At 36.5% G+C, this 17,326-nt stretch overlaps 1 protein-coding gene across 1 annotated transcript in view; it reads left to right on the top strand.

The window, feature by feature from the left end:
• Positions 1-17,326, top strand: part of GALNTL6 (polypeptide N-acetylgalactosaminyltransferase like 6) — a 1,186,276-nt gene that overhangs the window by 1,082,107 nt on the left and 86,843 nt on the right. The gene's annotated exons all lie outside the window — the stretch shown is intronic.

Genomic DNA, 17,326 nt, shown 5'->3' with positions numbered 1-17,326 from the left:
TTCAAACATATTGTGAAGATACGCATTAGCAGAGGGGGCAGGAGGGGGATGCGGTACCAAAGCTTTTGAACTGAAAGAGGACCTTCGAGGATACTTCAATTAAATGGACGAATTTCATAGAATAGTGGTTCCCAAGCACAAGACCAGTGACCAGAAGCAGTTCCTGGGCCAGTTTTCATCCAGCCTCAGTGACCTGAGAAAAATAAGTATCACAAAGCTACATATATTCGATTTAGTAATATCCTTTTATGCAGCAATCAGAGGCTTTGGGTTTTTTTTTTTAATGACAGAATACAAGATCGATTTTATTAGTGCCCTTATTTGGCAAAAATAAAAATTAGCATCCCTATGGCAGTTCCCATAAAATGCAAAACTCCAGGATACGGTGACTTACAATTCAGCTTCATCTGGGAATCAGAGTTTTCACTCATCATGAATAAAACTAGACATCTTACTGAGTTGGCTCCAGCGTTTGCACACTGGGCATTGTTGTGGCATCTTTTCACCAGGAGCAAACAGCCAGTTCCTGAAAGAGGAAACGATTGTCCCTCTTGTTGTAGAAAGACTAGAACGTCCGAGAGCTGTAGTGATAGCTGTCCCTTCCTCAGGATGACACTGTCCTCGTCACAGAAGAGTGAGCAGCTCCTCAGTGAAAGGCCTAGTGAGCCTCCGCACAGGCGGAAGCGGCTGAGTGGCAGTTGGGTGGAAGACCCTCCAAGAAGACCCTTCCTTCTGACAAGTTGTGACGTGAACCACTCGCTCTGTTGAAGGAGCAGCCGTTACTGGCGCCTTGCAGACGTCTCTGTGAATGCAGCTGTGTTTGGGGACAATCAAAGCCACTGGACCTGAGACCAGTGGCTTTATGAGCAGGGACAAGACAGAGGTGCAGAGCCATCACCTCATGGATAAACATACTAGCTGATTGCAGCACAAGGGTAGTCTCGCGGATGCAAGTTGGCCCAAGGGAGTTTCCCCAGGAGGATCCTAAGCCACGGAGGGCAGTGTTGCAGGCTGGGAGTGGGGCAGTCCTGGAAGCTCACAGGCTGTCCTCCCTAGCTCCAAAGTTTGCAAGGGATGCAACAGGATGCAAAATGAGGGAACTGCATGCTTCTGTGGTTTGCCACTGACATAGTATTAATACTTTTTTTCTTTTCTAAAATGCCGTCTTGCATTTTATGGCAACCGTCATCCAAATTTCGACATACAGCTGTAAAAGGAAAGAAGTCAAACCCCATAAAAGTCCTGTTGCACTGGATGGCCTATAGAACTTGAAAATGTAACTCTCATTAGAAAGGGTAAGGTTAAATGTCAAGTGAACAGAGTGGGATTGTGAACTGAGACACCTCTGTCCTAGGCTTAACCCTCCTACCAAACTGACCCTTATGGGAAGGCTTGGAATGAACAGGAGCAGTCGGAGTGGAAGGGCACAGGCTCCAGCATGAGCAACAATACCGGTAGGAAGGAGCAGGCGCAGAGAGTGAGAAAGGACAGTTTGGGACCTGTGGAGCTAAACTGGGAATGTACATTGGAGGCAGACTCTCTGGAGGGCCCTGTGTGCAGACCACAGTGTGTTTTTTTTATAGATTGCACTCACAGTTTTGGGACAGGAAATGCCAGGATAAAAATAAAAGGGGTAATTGGGCACCTGGGTGGCTGAGTCAGTTAAGAGGCCAACTCTTAGATTTGGCACAGGTCCTGATCTCACAGTTTGTGAGTTTGAGCCCTGTGTCAAGCTCTGCACTGACAGAGTGGAACCTGCTTGGGACTCTCTGCCTCTTCCCTGCTCATTCTCTCTCTCTCTCTCTCACCCTCACACACACACACACACACACACACACACACACAAAATAAGCTTTAAAAAAATAAAAAATAAAGTAAAAATAAAAAAAAATAAATAAAAGCGTTAAACAGATCAACCAACAAGTAAACATTAAGTGGTAGAAGACTAAGGGAAGTAACATTTTGAACACAAGAAGCATTTGTAAAGAAAATTTCCTGGAAGGTTTTTATTGATTTGCCATGCTGTGCAAGGAGAGAGAGGTCAAATGTGGTTAGGAGGTTTTCATCATAGCTTCTAAGAAAAAAATCATATCCATACAAAAAATGGAGACATGCAAAAGGGGAAGGGGGAAGATGCTGAGATTAGTTTTAGATAAGAAGTGTGATAAGCGAAACCCTTACATGAGTTCAGGGACGGCCAGATCCCAGAGACTTGCACAGACTTCCCATGTAGGATTCTGAGAGCCCACAAAAATCAGATTTTCTATACCAATAAATGTTCATTTCTGGGAGAGAAAAAAAAGGAATTCATCATGCCAGGCACTGTGCTAGACCCTGGAAGTATAAATGAAGAACACGATAAACAAAAACTTTAACTTCTGATAACTAACGACCCTGATTAGGACAGTTGGATGGTATCGACACAATCCAGCAATTTACACATAACAATCTAAACACCACGAGGGTGAGCTAAGGGTTAAATAAACATAACTAAATTCACTATGAATGAGATCTGTATCTTATATACTTATTTGTAAGCGGCTTTGTTTAGAAACAAATTATTGCAATTACAATTTTACGTAAGAGGAAGTATATCTCGTATAACACATCCAGTGTTATTTAATACAATAACAATATATGCTCCATAGTAATAGATTATATTTAATGATCCTATAGGCCACACTGTGATCTATATCCAAGTTACAAATGTTTTTCACCTTATGTATTTACTTAGGGTTTCTTGGCAGAATGCAATGATCTTTGATGTTCTATGGTTATTATACTTCATGGGCGTGAAGGTTAAACCTGACGTCTGAGGCAGAATGGTGATTTTGCCTCTATCAGCTATGAAATGACTTCTTAACCTATTTTTCAAGTTGTTTTTCTCCTGGTGTCATAACTCTGGTGACATCCAGTTCTTCTGACTCCATAGATCATCTCAGACTGTTGAAACTGGTTGGGGCGGAGAGAGGTAGAGGTGAGGAGGAGTAGGGGGGAGGGTTTCAGTGTGGAAGCCCAATCACCCCAAATCAATTAGGGAGTGCTTCCTCATCCTTCACCCTGGCACCAGCTATCCTGGTCTAAAGTAGCTGAAATGGAAGAACACAACATCTGACGTATGCAGCCCTCCCTTGTTTGTGTCAGAAAAATATATCAGTTGAGGAAACGCTTTAGCAAGACCAAAATGACTACTTTGATATCAGAAAACAAAATCAGCAACAAGGCTATAGAGTATGGTGATGAATGGGAAATCTGCTCCCACAAATTGACCTTTCTCCCCTGATGATTATAAATCAGTTCACTCTCGTAAAACTGCCCAACAAATAAGAGCTGTAACATGACAACCTTAGCCATCAACAGCAGCCAGCACCTCTTTCTTTTTCTCTGAAAACTATAGAGTTCAGGTGCTTTATTTGAAACTATCATCGAGTTCAGGGACACAGTGGCCTATCATGGGCTTTCTCTCAAAAAACAGAAAATGATGAATTCTTCCCCAAAGACTCAACCCGCATTCATGGCTAGGACTTCCATGCAGAAGCAGTTCCTCTGAAAACAATAACTATATCTAATTCTTCCTTATAATATAACAAAAAAGATAATAAGGCCATCTAATACTTAGGGCCAGAACTAAAGTTGATTCACATACTGCGATCATGTGTTAGTTTCTCTCCCTTCTTGGCCACATTTTAGAATATAATATCTTCTATTTATATGGAGCTTTTTATTTAAGAAGTCCAAGCATCTTCCATGAATAATATTTCATTATTCTTCATGAGAGTCTCCCTAAAAAACAATCATAAGTTTATTATGTGACAATAATGATTCAGTAAATCATTAAGATATGGTGAGTCCATTGCATGCTATAAAGATAAGGGTCTATCCTCAACAAAGACGCAGGCTAGAGAAACTTCTCAGTAAATATTTATTAATTGCCTACTATGGAGATGCATTGAGCATGCTACGTGTCTTAAGCCAGTAGCATTGAGCCCTTCCTGTTAGATCAAGCCATCCCTTTGTAATAGAATGTCACATCACCCAAGGACATTGCCCCACACTGGAGATAAGTTTCTGGTACCCAACACCAATAGAGCACTCATACTCATCCTTTAATGATGTCCCACTTTTAACACTTGACATTTTATGCTTGCACTGCATAAGAGGAAAACAAGGCAAAGTAAAACTACTCTGTCTGCCAAGGACCTAGAGAGAGGATGGGAAAACATGGAACACAAACTTATGTCTCGCTGCTTGGCCTTTATTTGTTCCCTTAATTCCTAAACCACTGGTATCAGAATTTTTTTTAAGTATCCACTTTTTTTCATCCGTTTGCTTAACAAATAACAACAGAATCACACATTGTCTTTAAAAAATGTTAAACAATATGGAGGTAAAACATGGAGTGTTCATACCAAACCTAGAGACTCTAAATTTCTTTTTCATGTGAAAAATATCATGAAAACAACATGTGAGGGGAAGACAACAATATTGTTTTGAAACTCAGCAATTTTCCACAAAGCTTCTCAAAACTAACTTTTACTTTGATTTTCTTCCTATTTATTTGCTCTACATATTGCCCCCCAAACTCCCACAGATGCTCTCATCTTCCCAACATTAAAGCATTCTGCTCCGTTTAACTGTTCCAAATATCCCTCAGTGCTTTCCCAAGTTTAGCTCAGCTATGACTTGTGAATCAAGTATCTAACACTTTCTGAGGTGCAAAACAGAGCTTGGAATTGAGACAAGTAATCTCTAAACCATAAGGACAAAAGTCAGCATTTCCTGATCCATCTAGTGAGGACCAGCATTTTTCATGAGTTTTTTGTTGAGCCTATTGGCAGATTTTATAAAGTAAATATGATTTATTTAAATGGGGATCCTAGGTATTGACATGACAATTAGCTGTCATGAGTAATCATACTCTTACTTTGTCATTCTTAACAAAATTAAAATGGGAATTATTTTCTCTTTCCAATGGTGCCTTTTCCAGCCTGCTTTTGGCTACTCCTTCCCCTACCTAAAGTACCTTGGCACTTTGTGTTGTTAGTTAGCATTTATACAGCTTTCTTTTTTCAAAGCACTTGAGAAACTACATGGTGAGCCCATTTGTGGGCTGGGGGGAATTATAATTGCATTTTTATCATTATCCCCATTAGAACTGAACATTTTCACAACTCCACTGGAGCCTCAGAAAGGGGAAAGCTTGCTTAGATAAAGTAGGCCCCTGCTGCTATAAAATTAAGCTACTGAAATTTAAGCAAATTTAAATATTTAGCATGCCATGATCTCAATAACCAAAAATGCAACTCTTGCAAGAGGCAGCTGGGCTGGCTGCTTTATAACTCCACCTTTCAGGACCCCAATGGAATGTGGAAGCCACAGGAGTACCTGAATAGGAGGGTCTCATTTTGTGGAATTAGATTCTTACCGTAAGATGTGTACATGCACAGTGGCACTGTGCTTGAGGCCTCTGCCATTTCATTTCCATTCTAATTACCTTTGTTTCTAATAGTTTCTTAGTTCATAGCAAGAATTCCATTTCCAGGGAAATTAATGTACAACATGGCAGCCATATTGTCATGGCAGTCAGTAATATTATAATACATATTTGAAAGTTGCCAACATGGTAAATCTTAAAAGTTCTCATCAAAAGGAAAGATAATTGTAACTTTGTATGGTGAATTGATGATAACTAGATTTATTGCAGTTATACACTTTCCAATGTATGCAAATATTGAATTATTATGTTGTGTACCTGAAGCATAATGTTATATGTCAATTTTACCTTAATAAGAAAAATCTATTTCCAACTTCAGTTCCAGCCCAAGTATATCTCCTTTTGACGTTACATTCGAGATGAAAAAAAAAGCTCCATTTGATATTCTATACAGTGAGAAATGGTCAAAGCCAACTGCCAGCTCTGTGGTTTCTGGATGCTTTTAGTGTTCTAATTCTGAAAACAGTTTATAAAAATAAAATTTCACAGATGACCTAAACTTTTAACATATAATTTCCAACCTAAGGACCCTACATGAGCTATTAAAAACATATAGGTTTTTTTTTGCCTGTTTTGACAGTATGATAAATAAAACAGGGTCTACTAATAACAAATGGAATAAATACTATAGCAGCATTTAGTTTAACCACAGTTGGCTTGTGGTGAATGTTCGTGTGATGTAACAAAACGTTTGATATTCTCTTTGGTTGATGGTTGGAAGTGCTGGTTGTGATTTATTTTTTTAAAAAATAGCAATTGTGGGGTGCCTGGGTGGCTCAGTAGATTGAGCGTCCAACTTCGGCTCAGGTCATGATCTCACGGTCTGTGAGTTCAAGCCCTGTGTCAGGCTCTGTACTGACAGCTCAGAGCCTGGAGCCTGCTTCTGCTTCTGTGTCTCCCTCTCTCTCTGCCTCTCCCCCACTCATTCTCCGTCTCTCTCTCTCTCTCTCTCTCTCTCTGTCAAAAATAAACATTAAAAGAAACTATATTTAAAAAATAGCAATTGTATTAATAATAATTATTTACCAATAAGACCACACTGCCTTTTATACCCAAATTAATTGTGATAGCACGAGACTCCGTTGGCTTGATTGCCAAAAATAAGCACCCTTCAGATTATCCCTCTGATGTCTCTAGACCTCCCCAAAAGGCTTCCTCCCCCGTGCTTACATACCTGCTTGTCAGATGCAGTACCCACTCTGCCTCACCCATGACTTGTTTCTTCTTTGTGCTCCCACTTGCCCGTTTCTTGCCTGTGAAGCTTCTGGAGAAGCCATACGTCTTCCGCCATTCACAAGAAGAGCATCAACAGCTCATGGTGCTGTCTCTGGAGAAACCAACACTTCAGTTCTCAAAGTACCAGAACTTACCTGGGTCCTGGATAAACTCAGGATGGTTGTCTTTTAGCTATGGGCCATTCGCCCTCACTTGAACACTAAAGACTTCTGTTTATGTTAAGCTTCCTTCAATAATTCCAATAGCTATTGGTTATCTCCACTTCCTCCAAATTTCAGAAAACTAATGATGAAAAATAATTCCGTCATATTCCAATCCTCAATCTCAGCCAAATACAGTTTTAGGGGATAAAAACAAATAAATAAAAAAAGACAAAACAAAATAGAAACCATACTTTCACTTTTGTCCCATCATACCATGTTTTGCTTCTGAGGCTAGGTCACAAAGGCACTGCTGCTTCCACCTTGTTCTCTTGTGTGACTTGATTTGGGGAAAACAGTCATCACATCATCATGAACACTCAACAGCCCTGTAGAGGCCCATAAAGAGGAAAATTGAGTTCCCCTACCAATAACAAGTACCAGTTTGTCAAACGTGTAGCCACCTTGGAAGAAGATCTTCCAGCCCCATTCAAGGCTTAAGATAACTGTTGCCTGGCAAAATCTGGCTGAAACTCCTGAAAATCCAAGCCAGATTGTCCAAACCACTCCCAAGTTCCTGACCCACAGAAACTGTGAAAGATTTTTTAAAAAAGGTTTATTATTGTTTTAAACTATTCCATTTGAGAGTGATTTGTTATATATTGATAGATAAGTACAATACATCTATTTCTGTTTAACAGTTCTGCATCAGCAACAATCAGCCCGACTTTATCTTTAAGGGCCCTGATTACCTAAGGTGACCCAACTTAAGCTTAAACATTAGGCAAGGTTATGCCTCAAAGACACTAACGGGGCGCCTGGGTGGCTCAGTTGGTTGAGCGTCCGACTTTGGCCCAGGTCATGATCTCACGTCCGTGAGTTTGAGCCCCGCGTCGGGCTCTGTGCTGACAGTGCAGAGCCTGGAGCCTGTTTCCAATTCTGTGTCTCCCTCTCTCTCTCTGACCCTCCCGCATTCATGCTCTGTCTCTCTCTGTCTCAAAAATAAACGTTAAAAAAAAAAAAAAAGACACTATCAATAGGTAAAACAGAGTGAAAAGGCAACTCACTAAATAGCAGAAAATATTTGCAAATCATATATCTGATAAGGGGTTAATATCCAGAATATTTAAAGAACTTCTACAACTCAACAACAAAAAAGCAAAAAACCTGATTTAAGAAATGGGAAAGGAACTTGAAAAGACTTGTGTCCAACGAAGATATACAAATGGCCAATAAGCATATGAAACAAGATGTGCAACATCACTAATCACTGGAGAAACAAAACAAACCCACAATGAGATACCACTTCACACCCATTAAGATGACTATTATTTAAAAAACAAACAAAAAACCTAGAAAACAGAAAACAGTGAATGTTGGAAAGAATGTAGAGAAATTAGAACCCCTGTACATAACAGAAATGTTAAATGTTGCAGCCACCACGGAAAGCAGTATGGGGTTTCCTCAAAAAATTAAAACTAAAATTACCATATGATCCAATGATTCCATTTCTGAGTAATACACAAAAGAATTGAAAGCAAGTATTCAAGCAGATATTTGTACACACATGTTCATAGTGATAGTCAAAACATAGAAGCAACCCAATGTCCATTGATAATAAATGGGTAAGCAAAATGTGGTATATACATACAATGGGTTATTATTCAGCCATGAAAGGAAGGAAAATTCTGACAGATACTACAAAATGGATGAATATTGAAGACATTATACCAAGTGAAATATGCCAGTCACAAAAGAGTGAATGCTGCATGATTCCTCTTATATGAAATAGCTTACATATTCAAGTAGTAGTAAACAGAAAATAGAATAGTGATTGCTAGGGATTGAAGAATGAGGAAATGGGGAGTTATTGTTTAATGGATTTAGAGTTTCAGCTCAGGAAGATGACAAGAGTTATGGAAATGGATGCTGGTGATGGTTGCAAAACCATGTGAATTTTTTTTGAGGAAAAATTAAAGTGTTTCATTTCTTTGTAAAAATAGTCATCAGAAGTAGCTATCCATTCAAACTGTATTTCACATAATTTATGCTGAAGAGTGAGCATTTTTTCTATGGCTTGGCAAATTATAATATTCCTTTTTTAACTTTTGGGTCACCTTCCAATATTTTATCCCTTATACTTCCAATGCTGTAAAATATCTACAATAGTTCCTATGAGGTGAAGTTTTTGCTGGTGTCACTTTCTCTGGGACTACCTTATCCTTTTCATCGTAAGCATTTTCCTCATTTATGAAAATAAATATACTCTGGCTAAATTCCCTGGCTACATATCTAGGGTCTCTCAAATGGCAGCAATGTTAACATTTCAATGAACAGTCATTTCTCCTAAAAATTCTAGTTGAATTTCACTTTCAGCATTATCACTTTTTGCTTCTTCACTGCTCTTTCATCTTTGTTAGTCAATGGTCTCATTTTGATTATCCATTATTGTAAAATGTCATGCCGTGTTTATCTATCGAAAATAAGGATGCAGCACAACTATGTGCTTTACTGGCTATGTGTGAACTAAATAGCAGATGTGCAGGGGCACCTGGGTGGCTCAGTCGGTTAAGCGGCCGACTTCGGCTCAGGTCATGATCTCGCGGTCCGTGAGTTCGAGCCCCGCGTCAGGCTCTGTGCTGATGGCTCAGAGCCTGGAGCCTGTTTCGGATTCTGTGTCTCCCTCTCTCTGACCCTCCCCCGTTCATGCTCTGTCTCTCTCTGTCTCAAAAATAAATAAACGTTAAAAAAAAAAATAGCAGATGTGCAATGATCAATCACCAATAGACTTTGAAAGAAGTGATGTAATTGGTCATTGATCATTGTATGCATTTATTAATTACATAGTGATTTGTGGTTTGAAAAGCTAACAGTAACATGTTTGTTATGCAATTACTCACAGTTAACATACCATAGCAACTGAAATCTGAACTGTGTTGTTGGAAGCATGAGAATGTTTTTAATGCCAACTGAACTGCACATTTAAAAATGGTCAAAAGGAAAATGTTATGTTATGTATATTTTACCGCAATAAAAAAAGTAGGCAAGCTGATTCGAAAATTTATCGAGTAATGCAAAGGACCTAAGACAGCCAAATAACATTGATAAAAAACAAAGTGGGAGGACTTATATCACCCAATTTTAAGTCATTAAAAAACTACAGTAATCATGGTAACAGTATTGGCAACAAAAGGATTAATGAAAGAAAATAGGGTTGAAATAGATTTTTGCATACAGTCAAATATTTCTAGAAAAAAAAACAAAGAAGAAAAATTGTGAGGTTGGACAGCTATGACACCATAGGCACTTATACCTAGAAGAATTGGATTTCATTGAAATTAGAGTCTCTTACTCTTCAAAAGGCACTGTTAAGAGAATAAAAACAAGGTACAGACTGGGAGAAAATATTTACAAATCGTATTTCTTTATAATGTAGTTTAAAATCAGGGAGCATGACGCCTTCAGCATTATTCTTCTCCCTCAAGATCGCTTTCACTATTCAGGGTCTTTTGTGGTTTCACAGAAACTTTAGAACTGTTTGTTCTATTTCTAAGAAAAATACCATTGGAATTTTGATAGAGATTGCATTGAATCTGTATATTGCTTTGGATAGTATGGACATATTAATTCTTCCAATCCATGACTATATCTTTCCACTTATTTGTGTCTTCTTCAATTACTTTAATTAATGTCTTGAGGTTGTCCATATACAGATTTTTCACCTCATCAGTTGAACTTATTCATAGATATTTTATTGTTTTCAATTTAATATTAAATTATACTGCTTTCTTAATTTTTCTTCTCATAGATTGTTATTAATTATAGAAATTCAACAGATTTCTGTCTATTGATTTTGTATTCTGCAGTTTTACTGAATCCATTTATTGGTTCTAATGGTTTTTAATGAAATTTTTATAGTTTTCTATATATAATATCATGTCATCTGCAAATGGTGACAGTTTTACTTCTTCCTTTCCAATTTGAGTGTCTTTATTTATTTTTTTGCCTAATTGCTCTAGCTAGTATTTCCAATACTGTGTTGCATAAAAGTGGTGAGAGTGAGCATCCTTGTCTTGTTCCTGATCTTAGAGGAAAAGCTTTTCAGCTGTTTACCATTGACTATGATGTTAGCTGTGGGTTTGTTATATAGAGATTTATTATGTTGAGGTAAGTTCCCTCTATACCCACTTTGTTGAGAGTTTTTATCATAAATGAATGTTAAATTTTGTGAAATGTGTTTTCTGCATCTATTTAGATTATGATATAATTTTTAGTTTTTATTTTGTTAACGTGGTATAGATCACATTAACTGATTTATAGATATTGAACCATCCTTGCATCCCTAGAATAAATTCCACTTAATCACAGTGTGTGATTGTTTTAATGTATTGTTGAATTCAGTTTGCTAATATTTTATTCAGGATTTTTGCATCTACGATCATTGGGAATATTGGCATCCTTGTGGCATCCTTGTCTGGTTTTGGTATCAGGCTTATACTGGCCTCATAAAATGAGTTTGGAAGAGTTCTCGCCTCTTCTATTTTTTTGGAAGAGATTGAGGATTGCTATTAATTCTTCTTTGAATAGAATTTACCAGTGAAGCTGTCTGGTCCTGCACATTTTGGGGTGAAGGGGTTGACTAATGTTTCAATCTCCTTACTAGTAATCCATCTGTTCAGATTTTCTACTTCATCAGGGTTTGGTCTTGGTAGATTGTATCCATCTGTCCATTTCTTCCAAGTTTCCCAATTTATTATTATTGGGCATATTATTGCTCATAGTAGTCTCTTATGATCCTTTTATTTATGTGATACCAGTTGTAACTTCTCTTTAATTTCTGGTTTTATTCCTTTGACTCCTCTTCTTCAGTCTTGGTGAGTCTAGCTAAAAGTTTGTCAATTTTTATTATCTTTACAAAGAAACAGATCTTAGTTTCATTGGTCTTTCTACTATGTTTTTAGATTCTATTTCATTTAGTTTGCTCTGATTCTTACTATTTCCATCCTCTTACTAACCTATGTATATATTTTTTCTTTTTCTAGTTCCTTGGGGTGTAAAGTTAGGCTATTTGAGACTTTTCCTGTTTCTTCAAGAAGGCATTTATTGCTATGAACTTACCTCTTAGAACTGTTTTTACTGAATCCCGTAAATTTTAGTATGTTACATTTCAATTTTATTTGATACGATATTTTTTATTTCTCTGTTGACTTCTTTGACCCATTGGTTGTTCAGTAATACATTGCTTAATCTTCAAATATTTGCAAATTTTCCAGTTTTCTTTACATACAATTATTTTTTAGTTTATACCACTGTGGTTAGAGAATATGCTTGATATGATATCAATCCTCTTAAATTTCTTAAGACTTGTTTTGTGGTTTAACATATGATCTATCTTAAAAAATGTTCCATGTGCACTAGAGATGTCTGTCTTGCCACTTTCAAATGGAATATTCTGTAAATGTCTATTAAGTCTATCTAGTCTAAAATGTCATTTGAGGCATATACTTCCTTATTAATTTTCTATCTGAATTATCTGTTGAAGTAAGTGGAAATTAAAGTTCCCTACTATTATTATATTGCTGTCTATTTCTCTCTTCAGGTCTGTTAATATTTATTTTATATATTAAGGTGCTCTTATATTGTGTGCATAAATATTTATAAATGTTATATTCTATTGGTGGACTGGCCCCTTTATTATTATGTAACACCCTTCTTTCTCTTTTATTATAGTTATTGTAATAGGACAAAATCTATTTTGTCTGATGTAAGTACAGCTATTCCTGCTTTCTTTTGGTTTTCATTTCCATGGAATATCTTTCATCTCTTCACTTTTGGTCTGTATATGTCCTATATCTAAAGTCAGTTTCTTGTAGGCAACATATACATGGGTCTTATTTTTCTATCCATTCAGTCACTCTATGTTTTCTGATTGAAGAATTCAATCCATTTGCATTTAAAGTAGTTATTGATAGGTATGTCCTTATGACCATTTTGTTAATAGTTTTCTGGCTGTTTTTGTGGTTCCTCTCTGTTTCTTTCTTCTTCTCTTGCTCTCTTCTTTTGCATTTGATGACTTTATTTAATGGTATGCTTATATTCCTTTCTCTTTGCCTTTTGTGTATTTACTATAGGTTTTGTTTTGTGGTTACCATGAGTCTTACATATAACAACTTATATCTATAACGGTCTATTTTAACTTGGTAACACTTAAGTTTGATTCCATTCTAAAGCTCAATATTTTTACTCTCTCCTACAATGATTTATGTGTTTGGTGTCACATTTTACATCTTTTTTTTTCATTTTATTTATTTATTTTGAGAGGGAAAGGGCAGAGAGAGGGAGAGAGAATGCCAAGCAGGTTCCAGAGCAGAGCCCTACTTGGGACTCGATGTCATGACTGTGAAATCATGACCTGAGCCAAAATCAAGTTTATGCTTACCCAACTGCTCCTCATTTTATATCTTTTTATCTTGTGTATCCCTTAACTATTTAAATCATAGTTATTTTTACTACTTTTGTTTTTAACCTTAATACTAGCTTTATAAGTGACTACCTTTACCATATATTTACCTTTCTAGTGACATTTATCCTTTAATATGTGTTCTTATCACTGAAGAATGGCCTTCCTTTCAGCATAAAGAAGTTCCTTTAAGATTTCTGTAAGGCCAGGTTAGTGGTGATAAAAATTCTTTAGCTTTTGCTTGTCTATAAAACTCCTTATCTCACCTTCAATTCTGAATGATAATTTTGCCAGGTATCCTTGGTTGAAAGTCTTCTTCTTTCAGCACTTTGAGTATATCATGCCTCTCTCTTTCGTCCAGCCTGCAAATTTCTGCTGAAAAAAGAAATGAAAGCATATAACTCAAAAAGATACATACCTCCCCATATTAAATTTTCAGAATTATTTATAATAGCCAAAATATGCAAGCAACCTATGTGTCCATTGATGGATGAATGAATAAAGAAACTGTGGAATATATATATAATGGAATATCATTCAGCCTTGAAAAAGAATGAGGCCTTGCCATTTGCAACAATATAGATGGACCTCGAGGGAATTATGCTAGGTTAAATAAGTCAGATAGAAAAAAGCAAATACCATAGGATCTCTTTTATATGTGGAATTAAAAAAAAATACAAGCTCACAGAAACAGAGAACAGATAGATAATTGCCAAAGCCAAGGGATAAGGGGTGGGAGGAATGGGAAAACTTTATACTGTAGTTTTAATAAATCTTTTTATCACATTTCTGACAATAGACTTGTATCCAGAATATATAAAGAATTCTCAGAACTCAAAAATAAGAAAGAAAACAAACAACCTAATTTTTTAAATGGTCAAAAGATTTAAACAGATAGTTCACCAAAAATGATATACAGATGGGAAATAAGTGCATGATAAGATGCTTCCAATTATTAATCATTAAGGAAATATAAGTTAAAACCACACTTTTATAATGGCAAAAAATAAAAAGACTTGACTATATTGAGTGTGGAAGTTACGGTTTCACTGGAATGCTCATATGATGCTAATGGGAATGTAAAATGGTACAACCACTTTGGGAAATAGTTTAGCAGTTTCATTAAAGGTTAGACTACTTAGTGTATGACTCAGACATTCTTCTTCAATATATTTACCCAATAGAAATTAAAGCAAATGTCCATACAAATACTGTTCATAGAAGTTTTATTTATAATAACCCCAAGCTAGAAAAACCCAAATGTCCATCAATAGGTAAATGGATAAGCAAACTGTAGTATGTATATCAAGGAATCGCAGAAGAAGAGAGGGAAAAAAGGACAGAAGGCTTATATGAGCAAATTATAGCTGAAAATTTCCCTAATCTGGGGAAGGAAACAGTCATCCAAATCCAGGAAACACAGAGAACTCCCATCAAATTCAACTAATGCCAGCCAACACTAAAACATATTGTACTAAAATTTACAAAATATAAGGATAAGGAAAGAAATCAACAAGGGGAAAGAAATCCCTAACCTAAAAGGGAAGACAAATCAGGTTAGCAGCAGACTTAGCAACAGAAACTTGGTAGACCAGAAGGGAGTGACATGATATATTCAATGTGCTGATGGGAAAAACCTGCAGCCAAGAATACGTTATCCAGTAAGGCTATCATTCAGAATAGAAGGAGAGATAAAGAGTTTCCCAGAGAAACAAAACTAAAGGAGTTCAGGACCACTAAACCAGCCCTGCAAGAAACTTTAAAGGGGACTCTTTGAGTGGGAAAGAAATACTAAAAAAAAAAAACAAAAAACAAAGACTAAAAAGGAACAGAAAATCTTCAGAATCAGTGACTTTACAAATAACACAATGACACTAAATTTTTATCTATCAATAATTACTCTGAATGTAAATGGACTAAATGCTCCAGTCAAAAGACATAGGGTATCAGAATGGATTGAGAAAAATAATAATAATAAGATCCATCTATATGCTGTTTACAAGAACTTATTTTAGACCTAAAGGCACCTCCAGATTGAAAGTAAGGGAATAGAGAACATCTATCATGCTAATGGATGCCCAAGGAAAGCCAGAGTAGCCATACTTACATCAGAAAAAACTAGATTTAAAAATTTTTTTAATGTTTATTTATATTTGAGAGAAACAGAGACAGAATGCAAGTGGGTTAGGGGCAGAGAAAGAGGGAGACACAGAATCCAAAGCAGGCTCCAGGCTCTGAGCTGTCAGCACAGAGCCTGACGCGGGGCTTGAACTCATGAGCTGTGAGATCATGACCTGAGCCGAAGTCAGTCACACAACCAACTGAGCCATCCAGGCACCCCCAGAAAAACTAGATTTTAAAGCAAAGAGATGAAGAAGGGCACTATATCATAATTAAAGGTCGATCCAACAAGAAGATCTAACAACTGTAAATATTGATTCTCCCAACTAGGAAGCACTCAAATATATAAATCAATTAATAACAAACATAAAGAAACTCATTGATAATAATAAATAGTGGGGGACTTTAACACCCCACTTACAACAATGAGCAAATCATCTGGGCAGAAAATCAACAAGGAAACAATGGCTTTGAATGACACACTGAACCAGATGGACTTGACAGATATATTCAGAACATTTCATCCTAAAGCAGCAGAATACACATTATGGTTGATTGCACATGGAACATTCTCCAGAATAGATCACATACTGGTCACAAATCAGCCCTCAACAAGTACAAAAGAGACTGAGATCATACCATGCATATTTTCAGACCACAACAATATGAAACTTGAAGTTAACCACAAGAAAAAACTTGGAAAGACCACAAATACATGGAGGTTAAAGAACATCTTACTAAAGAATGAATGGGTTAACAAGGAAATTAAAGAAGAAATTTTAAATATACATGGAAGTAAATAAAAATGATAACATAACAGTCCAAAACCTTGCAGATACAGCAAAGACAGTCATAAGTGGGAAGTATATAGCAATACAGGCCTACCTCAAAAAACAAGGAAGGTCTCAAATACACAACCTAACATTACACCTAAAGGAGCTAGAAAAGGAACAGCAAATAAAGCCTAAATCCAGCAGAATAAAGGAAATAATAAAGATTAAGCAGAAATAAGTGATATAGAAACAAAACAAAACAAAAAAATCAGACTAGATAAATGAAAGTAAGAGCTGGTTCTCTGAAAGAATAAATAAAAATGATAAACCCCTACAAAGACTTGTCAAAAAGAACAGAGAAAGGACCCAAATAAATAAAATAATGAATGAAAGAGGAGAGATCACAATCAACACCACAGAAATACAAACAATTATAAGAGAATATTATGAAAAATTATATGTCAACCAACTAGGTAATCTGAAAGAAATGGAAAAATTCCCAGAAAATTCTCACAAACTATCAAAACTGAAACACAAAGAAATAGAAAATTTGAACAGATCCATAACCAGCAAAATAATTGAATCACTAATCAAAAATCTCCCAACAAACAAAACTCCAGGGCCAGATGGCTTCTGGGGAAATTCTACAAGACATTTAAAGATGAGTTAATACCAGGGCACCTGGGTGGCTCGGTCAGTTAACATCCAACTTCGGCTTAGGTCATGATCTCATGGTTTGTGAATTCCAGCCCCACGTTGGGCTAACAGCTCAGAGTCTGGAGCCTGCTATGAATTCTGTGTCTCCCGTTCTCTCTATCCCTCCCTGCTCATGCTCTGTCTCTCTGTCTCTCTCTGAAAAATAAACATCAAAAAAATTTAAAATATATATATAAAGAAGAGTTAATACCTATTCTTCTCAATCTGTTCCAAAAAATAGAAATAGAAGGAAATTTCCAAACTCATTCTATGAGGCCAGCATTACCTTGATTCTAAAACCAGACTAAGACCCCACTAAAAAGGAGAATTATAGGCCAATACCCCTGATGAACATGGATGCAAAAATTCTCAACAAGATAATAGCAAATTGAATCCAACAGTACAT

The sequence above is a fragment of the Panthera tigris genome, chromosome B1, assembly GCF_018350195.1.
Source record: "Panthera tigris isolate Pti1 chromosome B1, P.tigris_Pti1_mat1.1, whole genome shotgun sequence".
Taxonomy (NCBI): Eukaryota; Metazoa; Chordata; class Mammalia; order Carnivora; family Felidae; genus Panthera; species Panthera tigris.
This window is presented reverse-complemented; position numbering and strand designations above follow the sequence as displayed.